Consider the following 12,215-nt stretch of genomic DNA (forward strand, 5'->3'; position numbering starts at 1 on the left):
TTTTCGAATTTACTAGAACAAAAAAGCAAATTACATCAATCTGCTAAGGGACAATTGCAAAAATACCTTATTTACAGTTTAAAATTTGAAATATGCATCTCTTTTTTAACTTTTTGAAAACTACATTTTTCAAATATAATAAGACAATTTTATCCAGATTTTATGATTTTTTTTTGTTTTATTGTTTTAGGAGTTATTCTTGGGTTCACCTCTTAGGTTCACCAACCAATAGGATCTCATTATTTCATATATCATATTTTTTAGAAAATGAAACAAAATATTTTCAAGTTATATTATATTTTAAAAATAAAAAAGTAAAAAAAAATAAAAATAAAAATAAATAATAGTAGTTACAAAAAAAGAACTTAAAAAAATATATTTTTAATGTCGTAAACAAAACACTAAACCCTAAACTCTAATCTTACGTCCTAAACCCTTGGGTAAATCCTGAACCTTTGGATAAATCTGAAACTCTAAATCAAAACACTAAACCCTAAACCCTTGAGTGTTTTAGTGTATTGATTTTATTTAGAGTTTAGGATTTATCCAAAGGTTTAAGGTTTACGAGTTTAGGTTTAGGATTTAGGGTTTAGTGTTTTATTGACTACGTTAAAAATATTGTTTAAGAAATCCTTTTTTGAAACTAATACTATTTTTTTATTTATTTTCTTAATTTTTTATTTTAAAAACATAATATAATTTAATAATATTTTGTTTCCTTTTATAAAAGATATCGAATTAAAAATAACAAAATTCTATTGGTTGGTGAACCTAGAGGGTGAACCTAAGAATAATTATTGTTTTAGTATGCTTGTGTGTTTAAGTTCAGTAACAGCTAACATCAATCTACAAATCAATTTAGCCGAATCTAAAATACTTAGATCCTATAAACTTTACCTACACATATACTGAGACAATACATATGAAAGAAGTCAAAGAACAATAATAGTTACAAAACGTAGATGGATTGTATCAAAATTAGAGACAGGCCGTATACATAACAATTTGCAGATCTTAAAAAGATTAAAATATGAGATAACAACTAGGTCTGGAAAGGATCCGAATATCTGGAAAATTTAGGGTATCCAGATCCGGATCCGTCGGATCCGTAGATTTAATATCCGAAGCCGGATTCGTGGTTTTCGGATATCCAGATTTTGGATATTCGTCTCTATATTATATTATCTGCGGATATCCTGATCTGGATCCGTAAAAATATTTTTTTTTTTTAAATACTAATTTTAAAAAATAATACATAAATTAAATATTTATACAAGATTTATAAATATATATATATATATATATAATATTGTAAAAACTAAAATATAATATTATAAAATTAATTTATGTATAAATATTAATATATAAAATATTAATATTAGTATTAATAAAATTTAAAATTTTAATGTGTTTTAAGAATACGGATCCGGATATCCGGATCAGGATTCGATTTAGACGGATCCAAGATTTTACTATCCAGATTTGAATCCAGACACTCCATATATCTTATTTTCAGAGCGGATCCGGAGTGGATCTGGATCTCCGATAATAAGTTCCAGGCCTAATAACAACATAACATCAGCTTTGATATTAAAAAAAAACAACACAACATCACCATCAATTACGAAGCTCTCTGGATTGTATCAGAATCAGATAAACTTAGGTAACATGAATAATAATCTATTAATCTGAAAGGAGATAACAAAAAGAATCAAAACCCCGTTAGTGCAATAAGAATCTGAAGAATAGAAGCTAAGAAGAAAATCTCAGTAAGCTCAAAGATTAATTTTCTTCCTTAGATCCATCGAACAACTTTGTATCTCTTGTGGAACGTACCAATATGTTTATGAAATTATTGAAATTAATGAAATTAATGAAATTTGTTGATAAGCTAAAACCAAAAAATCACCAGAACTCAGATTTAACCAAATCAAAATTTAGAGACACAACTTTAGAAAATATAGTATTAAATTATAAAGTTCCATCTTGCGCAAGTGTGTCCCAAAGGATAATATCATAAGAAAGCTTGTCTTCATGCATTTTCACATTAATTGTTATCCAAAACCTTAATATCTTCTTTCTACTAGTTTTCAAATTTTTTCATACATTTGAAAGGAAGACATTTGTGAACAAAAATATAAGAAAGTATTTTACTCAAATCCAAAAGCTCAGCTATGAGTTTTACGCTCTGAATATACAACGTACAAGCGTGACTTTGAGTAGTAATCATGTACAAATGATACAAACCTAAAACGAAGAACTAGAGAGTGTAGCAAAAATGCTTTGTGAGTTAGGAAAAATGATTAACGAGGAAAATGAATGTTGGTGATGTCTGTTTTTGTATCGTCAAATCAAAGGTATAAAGTTTATTCTAATAAATATTAGTATCCGTTTAGTAAGTTTAGGTATTAAATAATTATATTAACAAATTAAAATAATATTAAAACTGGACAATTAAGTCATTTGACTTACACAGAAGTGTAGTTTTTAAAATATTTTAATGAAGATTTAGTTTTCAAAATAAAATTTCATGTAGAGGTAATTATCCAAATTTTCCTATCTGCTAATGTATAAATCAGGTACAACCCTCTTAAAAAACCACCATTTTCTATTACAAGAACTCTTTGGGATAATCTTAAATATGTGTGTGTAGTAGTTGATAGAATCTAATACAAATATGTGTAAGATTGAGTCCATCATAACTTGGATCTCTTCGCTCACGCTCTTTCTAGCTGCAGATCTCATCACAGCATTGCCCCTGGAAAGAGATAAAAATCAAAACTCCTGCCTGTAGTGAGAGATACCAATGGATGTTGAGGTCTTACTCACCTTTTAATGGAGCAGAAGTAACCGTAGTAACCGATAATGCGAAGTTAACGCTGAATTCTGAGAATGCCCGTTATCTTAGTCTTCTTAAGATCTGTTGAATTCTCAAAGAATGTCCAAAAATAAGGAATCAAGAGTTGTTTAACATAAATCTCTAAGTTTTATAAGTCAATAATCAAAGTTGTGATTCTTACGAATCAAGAGCTCACTATTTATACTAATAAGAAAAGACGTAAGTCCTTAAGGATTAGGATATAGTTATGTATTCTGAAGTCTTTAATCATTATCTTTCAAAATATTAAGAATACTAATCTTTATCTAGAACAAGAATAAAAAGGAAACTAGAAAACTAAAGCCCAATAGAAATAGGATGCTATGCTGCATCAGGTCACCCGGGGTTGAAAAGATTCATCCGCGAATCGTAAAGCACACCATTCGCAACCAACACGGCACATTATTTTGAACACGCCAGAGCAAAGAAACTCAGGCTGAACTAAACACTTGTCATATGCATTAGCATCCAACTTCTCAAATACTTGTAGTGATCCTATACTGGAAACTAGAAGCTTGTGACATGCATCTTGAGAAAAACGATCCTTGGTTATCCTTGTAGGAAGCAAGTCGCCCATTTTGAGAAGAATATGACAGTGATGCCGTTTTGCTGTGAACGTATACGAAGTTTGGAGTTTTTCTTGAACCTTCACTTGCAAGAAAGATTGTGAACCCACAAATTCAATTGTTTCTCCTTGATCATGCTTATACGTTGGTGCCTTTCCTAGATCAACCTGATTCTGCGCCTCGTGAAGAAATACTTCGTATAGATCGACTTGACCTCGTAGAAGGAAACCAGATACGATCCATAGAGGACATAAACACATGCTTCTTCTGTTAACCATGATCATCAATATATTAATCATTCTGAACCTCAAATTAGCAGCCATATGCCACAGACCCATGACGTTACTGTAAGAGAGCGCTCCAAATTATGCGTTATAAATGACACAGTAGAACCCAAGGTGGAATATAGTGGCAGAGAAGAACGACCATGGCACTATTTGTAACGTCGGAGGAAGGGACAAAATCTGTTTGTGAACCCATAGTGGAGAAGTAAAGATAGACTCCGCAATTTGAAATACATGAGACACCCTGAAACAGCTCACTGGAGACACTTGAGATGGAGGAGACGTAAGGATCGATCGAAAAGGTCCAACAGAAGACTTTCATATGACCCCACTTGAAACACGCACCTCGTTACGTCAGCAAAGAGAATTTCACGAGCGTTCTTGGTAGGTAATCGGTGTTGTATTGTCGTGAAAATACTTATCAATACACCACAAACGAGCTGATGATTTGGTGATCTTGTTAGAACCCATACAACCAGAGAGAACTTAGTGCTTGAGGACGGAAACACAGAAAATATGAGAAAGTTTATAGCTGCTGCACAAACATGCTGAAATGTTGAGTTCGAATATTCCAACAAGTTGCTTGATTCACAAGCAATTTCTCGCCAACATATAATTGCCATGAATAAGCAGCCTGAACCCACTTGTGGACTATACAAAACCTCGACTTTCCTCTTAGAGACTCTCCAATGTAATTCAATTTGTAACCAATGAGAAGGAAAGACTACTAACGGTACAGTTACGTCCATGTGAAAAAGAGGCCACACAGCTGAAGACCGTAATATGCCGTACGTGACACGACATTCATGTGGCTAAATGGAGTAAATGATGAACTTGATCTTGTATTTTGAAGAAACGCAAAGGTATCGTATATCCCACACACCCAAACAAAATGAATCATACCAAAGGCTTCTCGTCGTCTCTTCAAGTCTTCATGTTTCCACCTGAGTTGTGAATAGATAGTCAAGTAAACCACCACAGACCTATGTTCCGCCATGTCCTTAAAGACAAAGACCACGCATGAGCGAAAAGACATTACCACACACCGAGAATAAGCGACGAAACAAAGATAGCTTCGTACTCTCTCAAACTCCACTTCGATCAAATCCACGGAAAGATCAACATGAGAGACAGTGGCATGACATATCAGACTCCAAACAGCGCATAACTTGTTCTCTTGCCTCACCCATTTAGAAAGCCACTTCAGTTTCTACACATGGCGAAAAGAACACAAACGGCATGAGTCATGACCGTAAACATGAGAGACTGACCAAACAAGTAATGAATTTGACTTTCAGATCCTCAACTTCGCCAATGTCCTTTAAATCTCTCACACGTAAAACACCACACTACCCCTAAGAAGCATCAACTTTACGTGTATCTTCTGCTTCCTTTTTCCTACAAGAGAATTGTCAAGAGGCATGATAGCACATACGTAGTGATGGCGAAAATTAGACACATCAGCTCCAAGAATGGCTAAATTTTCCCTTGATGCTTTTGAGTAATACAAAAGACAGGTAGAACTCATGGGATAAATCACAAATGTTACGTCCACAAACGTAACTTCACCACATAACTTAGTCACTGACCGGAACATCACTAATTTGTCTAGACGTATTGGAGAAGACAGATTAACGATTTCCTTGTTTGGTATCAATGGATCCATTGTCTCTGCCCTAGGAAATAAAGGAATTCGTGCGCCTTTGAACGGAACATATGTATCTCCAAGGCCATCATAATACGTTCCTCTACCATATTTCCATGGAATACACCTTGTTCTGTCCAACAACTTCGTATACTTAGAGCCATTAGTTAGTCTTTTATGTGTCGCAACAAGATCTACATATGTGTGTCCTTTATTTCGATCGCGATCTGGTGGCTTGCGATGAAATTGCTGATGACAATATTTTTCTCCCAAACCAAAATTTATATGTTCCTTGCGGACACAAATATTACCATCATCAACTACCACGTGAAAATCACCTCCATTGTTGAAGCCTTAAACTTCGTCTTCATCATTGAAAAGTAGATCTCTGCAGTAGTGGGAATCTATAAATACTTCATCATCAGAAACATCATAGATAGGCTCATCCGTCAGGTTTGTGACTGGAACGTAATAGCTCTCCATGTTGCTTGTGACGGTCTATCGAGAAGCGTCTTTCTCGTCATATTACCATTAATCTCATGAATATTAATTGGGGATATAAACTTCCTTTGAGGAGATGTGCCTCCTTTTGACCTCACGTCTGATTTGTGACATGGCTCCCTGCAAAAATCATCATCATAATCATCATATATTGGCTCCCCGACGAAGTCTCTAACTTGATCTTGATTGTTGCTAATAAAAATTTGAGTAGTATATCATTTTTCTGTTGAATAAAAACACTGGCAGTAGTTTCGATGAAGTCACGTAATAACTCTAGCTGTTTATGCTGATGTTTAGCTAGTACGACATCAACGGCAGATGTTATAGCTTGCGATATTATGGAGTTTATAGTAAGCAATAATGCGAAGTTACATTGAATTCTGAAAATGTCCGTTTGTGAGATAACAAGTTAAAGTCCCATATCGGATATTAGACAAAAGAAAGTCTAATATATAAAGAGATGTCCAACTCTAATGTACGAGGCCTTTTGGGAAGTAAACCAAAAGTAAATCTATGCGGGCTTACCTAAGGCCCAAAGTGGACAATATCGTACTAATAAGATAAGATAGAGTTGGACATGAGCTCACACAATCCCAACACCGTTATCTTAGCCTTCTTAATATTTGTTGAATTCTCAAAGAATGCCCAGAAATAAGGAATCAAGAGTTGTTTAACACAAAGCTCTAAGTTTTATAAATCAATAATCAAAGTTGTGACTCTTACAAATCAAGAGCTCACTATTTATACTAATAAAAAAAGATCTAACCTTGATCCTAAAGTCTTTAATCATTATCTTTCAAAATATTAAGAATACTAATCTTTATCTAGAACAAGAATAAAAAATTAAACTAGAAAACTAAAGCCCAATAGAAATAGGATGCTACACTGCATCACCTTTCTACAAGAGCTTTATCGCTTTGGCGTTTCACGGGAGCTTGGACAACCTTTTAACGAGATGCATTGACCCTTCTGATTCCCACACCATTTCATACTCACAGTTCTCATCTTCGTTCTTCTTTTTCTTGCGTCGCTTAAGAAGCTTAACTTCACTACATTTGAGACACACTCAGCAGCGTTGTTTAAGAAGCTTATTCCAAGATTTGGCCATAGAAAGAGAGCAAGAAGGCTCAAGACGACCAGAGAAAGGCACCTGGTCGTTCAAAAATTAGAAGCATAGATCTACAAACTAAGCCAAGCTAAGAACTCCAGGATCAGGAACATACCACATGTAGATGAACAGTTGTCTAGGAAGGAAGCATAGTTGGGTGTGCAACATGTTACCAGATGAGTTTTGATGGACGGTGTTAGGAACAGATAATAGCGTGGATGAAGGATATAAATCTCCTTGTTGCCAGCTTATAGTTCCTAAAGCATGCTGTAACATGATATACACCATCAAAGATTGTCCACAGTAGAAATACAAACAACTTGTGGCCGGCCATCTCTGAGTTATATTACCTCAGTTAGAGATCCTGTTTTTTCCTACTTGTGTGTTAGAGTGCACTGGTAATGATCATGGCCAGACAGAATGAGTGTCTGCAGAACGTAGGGACGCAACACAAGAATAGCCAACATCATGGTTCCCTGGAATGTATAACATAGGGATATCTCTAGCTTGTCCTTAGTTCAGACCAAACACATGTTTAAACCGGCTTAAAGCATACCATCTTATTCAAATGAGAAGATGATAGCTGATTTTCAGCATTTTCATGAATCATTCTGCTCCACAGTTGAGAAGAGAATAACAAGGATAGGGGCTCACTCTTCCTCGGGGAGAAACGGCCCACCATCGAAATAATCACCAAGAAACAAAACAACGTCTGGTTTGAAAGGAAAGATAGACTGAAAAAACGATCTCCGCATGTTTATATCAGTATAGAACTGTGCAACCTCCAAGGAAAAAATTTTTGAAGACAAATGAAACGATGTCTTATCCATGAGCAGCCACAACAGTACAACACACAGTCAGATGATTGCCTCTCCATTAACACACACAAGAAAAGTATTGAAAAAGCCTTTGAAGAGCTTATTACCTATGCATCAGTAACAATGGCTACTTTAGTAAACTTCACATCACTCTGCAAAACAAAAGAAGAAGAAGCTAACAGATATGACCAATCAACACTCATGTCTTCTTCAAGAATAGTGACTAGACTACTTCTGCAGATTATTGGAGATGCTTACATATCAAAGATATTACAAACCAAAAATTGTAATAGCTAAAATGTTCAAAAAATCAGTTTAGGCGGCAAATCGGGTATAGCCAAAATGATTATTCTAGAAGGATTTCTCAAAAGTTGGTATAGTCGTTCAAAAAATTGGTCTAGACTTTCATCTAATCAATAATTCCCTATAAAATTTATAACTAAAGCCTACGATTTCTTGAACATTACAACCTAGCGGTTTCTTGAACATTAGCAGAGAGAAAAAAGTGTTTCAGTTTCAAAATAAATGTATGAAGATAATTTTATTACAAAGAATACTATATGAGTTGCCAGACTCATTTACTGATCCTAAAAAAGTGATTAAGTCACTACTACCAGCTGTAAATGATCCAGTTTAAATGCATGTCCCAGAAGGACACTATCAAACTGCTAATGAGTCTAAAGAACGCATGAATTGTAATAAACTTATCGGTTCCAAATATAATAACCCTTGGAAAAGAAAAGGAGCATGATGAGAATGGTAAAACGGTAGTAGCCAGCTAATGTCCCTTCGCGACTTTGTTCTTGTCCAAAAAGGCAATCACAAATCCTTAATAGACCTTATCACCAAAATTCCTCGTCAATTCCATATCTTGCCGATCTTATCTTCTTGATAGAGATCTTCATGAATCCCTATCACCCCGAAGAAACCTGGATCCCATCCTCGAAAAATCATGAAAAATCGTCCTTGCCATCGCCTATCCCTCGCTTAACCAAAAAAATAATAGTCATTACTATGACAGAATGCCACATCTGTCTATCTTATTAAAAGAGAAGTGAAAATATAAAATTACTCTAATGTGCATTGAGAACTACTCGTGCCCCTAGCATACTTTTTATCTCACATCTAAAAATTTGATTCAATCTTAAACGGTTTTCATATAAGACATGGTTTAAAAAAGTTAAAAAATGAACAATAGAATGCCATGTAGATGAATATATAATGGTACATAAGTAAATTTACATATCTATAACAAAGAGTGTTGATGACGCAAAACAAGTAAATTGTTAATTTTTCTAACCTTCTTAACGATTTGATGTTAATCATGGAGATGTTTCATTTGACGTAATTTAAATCATGTAGCTGATTGTTTATTTGTTTAGCCTGAAATAATGATATAGTGATCTTACATGATCGATCACTATATTTCGCAGAGAGTTTACAGACAACGAGGAATTGCTCACAACTCCAATACATGTTCACCGTAAGTAGCCGTTTAGAGAACCTCGCCACACTGAATCACAAAGAGTTTCAAGATACAAAGGCTCTCAAGACGATGGAGATCAACGGCTGTGAAAAGGTACGGATATCGGTAGATGAAGAGCTTTCTCCCTCCTTGTCTTGCTTTGGAATAAGAAGATCTTGTTCGTTATTGACAAAGAAGCTTGCTGAAGAAGAAACAGAGTTCCTCAAGGTATTGAATTTCCACATGTGGAAATGGACTGCGAGATTTTTAAAAGCAGAAGCAAGATAGAAGATAACTTTGGTAAGTGATGAACAAAGAACTCTACAGATTCATACTTTCATTTATAAGTTTTGAGATCTACATTTTGGACTCTTACATACAAGATACCACAACTGGACACACTTCTTAACCTAAAGGAATATCCTGTGGATATTCTTTTCCAGCTCATTCCTTATCGCTTAGCACTGAAAACATGTTATCTGTCTTGATTACTGGAACCGTACTACTGTCCTTTGTGTTGCTTTTTGGTCTGCTTTGGGAGCAAGTTACCGTTGGAGTATTGAGCTTGAATGTGGGCTTGAGTTGCTCATGGGCTAGAGGCCCAGCTTTGCTAATACTCCCTCGCAAACTCGAGGTGGGAGGTTCTTCCACACCGAGTTTGTATCTCAAGTCCTGGAAGCTGTGAATCAGCAAAGACTTTGTAAAGACATCAGCTATTTGCTGAGTTGCAGGAACATGTTTGATAAGCAACGAACCCTTGGCAACCCTTTCTGGAGCATAGTGGTAATGTGTTTCAAAGTGTTTGGTCATCTTATGTAGGAAAGGATTTGCAGTCAGGTGAATAGCCGAGAGGTTATCACACTACACTTCAGCTGGCTTTGCATGACGAAGACCCATTTCTGCTAGTACCGCTTCAACCCAAGACAGTTCTGCTGCTGTATCAGACAGAGTGCGATACTCGGCCTCAGTTGATGAACGGGAAACCGAATATTGTTTCTGAGCTGACCAAGAGATGATGTTTTCTCCTAGAAAGGTGCAGAATCCTCCAGTTGATCATCTTGTTTCACGACAGTCAGCCCAGTCACTATCGCAGTATGCTCTCATGGTCGAGTCTGTATCAGAATGAAGAGTTAAACCCATGGTGATTGTCCTTTTTAAATATCGTAAGATCCTCTTCAATAGTTGAAAGTCAGCAATCGTTGGAGTATGCATCTTCTGGCATACAAAGTTGACGGCATACTGAATGTCTGGACGTGTCAATGTCAAGTACTGAAGCTTGCCTGCAAGACTCCAAAAATAAGTAGGTTCCGAAAAGATAGTGTCTTGGTAAGGAACTCTGTTTAGCTGCAGAGGCAATGGAGTTGGCATAAGAGAACAGTCCAGCATAGCAGCAGCCTGAAGAAGATATTTTGTGTATTTTTCTTGATTCAAAAACAGACCGTTGGAGTGTTGATTGCTTGAATGCCGAGGAAATAACTCAAAGCCCCCATATCTTTTACTCTGAACCTTTCACTTAACTGAGCCACAAACTCTAAGATGAATTGCTGGTTGTTCCCTGTGAGAGCCATATCGTCTACATACAACAGCAGAAGCATGATATTCTTTCCATCCATGTAGATGAACAGGGAAGGGTCTCTTGAACAATATTTGAAGCCAAACTCAATAAGGTAAGAGCTTAGTTTATCAAACCATGCTCTAGGCGACTGTTTTAAGCCATAAATAGCTTTTTGTAGCTTGCAGACATATTCAGGATGATCCTTGTCTTCAAATCCTGGTGGCTATCGCATGTACACCGTTTCATGTAGTTCTCCACAGAGAAAAGCATTTTTAACGTCTAGTTGCTTGACTTCCAACTGTGAGACAACAGCTAGATGTAGCTCCATCCTCACTGTGGCCGTACGAACCACATGGCTGTATGTTTCGAGGAAATCAACATACTCTTCTTGCTGAGTTCCCTTTGCAACTAGTCTTGATCTCAGCTTCTGAACTGTACCGTCTGCATTCAGTTTAACCTTAAACACCCATCTGCATCCAACTAAGTGAATATCCTCCGGTGGTGGAACTAGACTCCACGTTTCTGTTTCAGCACATGTGTCCATCTCTTCAACAATTGACGCCTTCCAACCTTCGTGTGCGAGAGCTTCAGCCACCGTTGTGGGTTCAGTAGGAACTACCTTGACTGTAAGCATGACGTATCGTGGGTTAGGTTTAACAATGCCATCTTTCCTTCTTGTTACCATTGGGTGAACGCTGACAACCTCTTCTTCATGTTGTGTAGATGTAGCCGTAGCTTGCGTGTTTTCTAACTCAGCTTCTCCTTCTTCATCTATATTGTCTGAGCTCTCTGTTGAGTTATTGTCAGAGTAGTTATTTTGAGGATCGTTGTCAGCATCAGTGTTGATCGTCTGATCACCAGGATGAGGAGTAGGTCCTAGATCTTCTTTTTCATGGGTTTGTTTAGATGGTATGTCTCCAGCTTGTATTGGTTGTTCTGACTGTCTGTACCACGCTTGCAGAAGAGGTGTATCTGGCACAGGAGTCAGATGCTTATATATCTCAGTGAAGGGAAACTTCGCCTCATCAAAGAGAACATGACGGCTAAGATACACTCTGCCATTTGGTGGGTAAAGGCATTTGTATCCTTTGTACTGTTCAGAGTAGCCAAGGAACACACACATAAGTGATTTTGGATCAAACTTATTGTGTGCGTATGGTCTCAGGTATGGGTAACAAGCACACCCAAACACTCTCAACACTATGTAGTCTGGTTGCTTGAGATGAAGCTTTTCGTATGGACTGATCATCTTATCATGAACTGAAGTCGGTAGAAGGTTGATCAGAAAAATTGCTGCCAGAAAGGCATCAACCCATAGCATAGGAGGAAGATGACATTGAAAGAGCATGGAGAGACCGGGTTCAGTGACATGACGATGTTTCCTTTCTGCCATGC

At 36.5% G+C, this 12,215-nt stretch overlaps 1 pseudogene; it reads right to left on the minus strand.

Annotated features, from left to right (window-relative positions):
- Positions 1-6,462: 6,462 nt before the first annotated feature.
- On the minus strand, positions 6,463-10,334 carry LOC125580487 (annotated as a pseudogene).
- Between the last annotated feature and the right edge of the window lie 1,881 nt (positions 10,335-12,215).

This window comes from Brassica napus, chromosome C1 (genome assembly GCF_020379485.1).
Source record: "Brassica napus cultivar Da-Ae chromosome C1, Da-Ae, whole genome shotgun sequence".
In the NCBI taxonomy this organism is placed as follows: Eukaryota; Viridiplantae; Streptophyta; class Magnoliopsida; order Brassicales; family Brassicaceae; genus Brassica; species Brassica napus.